This window comes from Gastrolobium bilobum, unplaced genomic scaffold (genome assembly GCF_033153095.1).
Source record: "Gastrolobium bilobum isolate Gb01-03AN ecotype WA unplaced genomic scaffold, APGP_CSIRO_Gbil_v1 utg56706, whole genome shotgun sequence".
Classification (NCBI taxonomy): Eukaryota; Viridiplantae; Streptophyta; class Magnoliopsida; order Fabales; family Fabaceae; genus Gastrolobium; species Gastrolobium bilobum.
This window is the reverse complement of record NW_026897112.1, coordinates 13,454-14,676: the sequence shown is the minus strand read 5'-3', so window position 1 is coordinate 14,676 and position 1,223 is coordinate 13,454. Positions and strand designations below refer to the sequence as shown.

Sequence of the window (1,223 nt, the reverse complement as noted above, 5' to 3'; positions counted from 1 at the left end):
TCGGTGCCTCAATCCTCGTGGAGACGATACTCTACTCATTCATTATTACTTGGAACGATCCGTACACTTGCCGATTTTTTGCAACAAGTTTTTGGCGCCGTTGCCGGGGATTGAATACGCCAATTTTATTTATAACTTTTGATTTTCATGATTGGATTTTGTTTTTGTTACTAATCTTTTTGCTTTAGTTTATGCGAGGTAAAGTACATCGAGACACTTTAGAGTTTGATCCAGAAATAGAGAAAACTGCAAAGAAGAACCGCAAGCTAGCCAAGCAAAGAAAGCAGGAAGAGTTTTTGAGTTCTAAGCCAAACACAGAACCAATGATGGCAGCCCCTAATCCACCTCCCAAAGATGAGTTGATGGAGTCGATTCTTGCTCCTATGATCACTAGGCCGAACTCTAGCATTGTCAAGCCACGGATAGATGCCAACAACTATGACATCCATCCGTCGCTGATTATTTTGGTGGAGAAGACTCCTTTTGGTGGAGAGGACTACGAAGATCCTCATGACTTTATGGACTGATTTCTAAGAATCTGTGACACAACTAAGCATCATGGAGTGTCTGATGATGCAATCAGACTCCGGTTGTTTCCTTTTGCTTTGACCGGGAAAACCCTCAGATGGTTAGATCGACAAGCTCATAACAGTATCCGAACATGGGACGAGTTAGCAACCAAGTTCTTTGTTGAACACTTTTCTCGGGAAAAGTACAATAAGTTGGTGAATGAAATCACCAACTTTATTCAACAGCCGGGAGAGACCCTGTGTGTAGCCTGGACTAGATTTCAGGAGTTGATCAGAAAGTGCCCTCAATATGACTTGCCAGACGCCAAGAAGGTCAGAGTCTTCTACAATAGGATGACACCAGATTCCAGAATGGTTGTCAACGGTGCAGCCGGTGGAACCATAGGAAAGAAGACAACAGCTGAAACTCTGGAGCTGATTAATTACATGGCAAGGAACGAGAATGCTTCAATGGAAGTTCAACCAGTTCAACCGAAGAAAGGACTTCTACAACTGGAGAACAATGATGCTTCACTAGCTGAGCAAATGGTGATTTCACAACAGTTAGCTAGTATGAATGCCAAGCTAGACAAGATGCAAATCTCGACAACTCGAGTGAATTCAGTTAACTGTGAGTACTGCAAAGAGGAGCATGAGACTAATGAGTGTCCAACACTCATAGAAGCTGAACCGTTCCAGATTAACGGAGTTTGG

The 1,223-nt window shown here is 42.9% G+C and overlaps 1 non-coding gene across 1 annotated transcript; it reads right to left on the bottom strand.

The window, feature by feature from the left end:
* Positions 1-719: 719 nt before the first annotated feature.
* LOC133304283 (small nucleolar RNA R71) lies at positions 720-826 on the bottom strand. The gene has a single exon (XR_009750589.1). It is a non-coding gene; the product is annotated as a small nucleolar RNA R71 (small nucleolar RNA).
* Between the last annotated feature and the right edge of the window lie 397 nt (positions 827-1,223).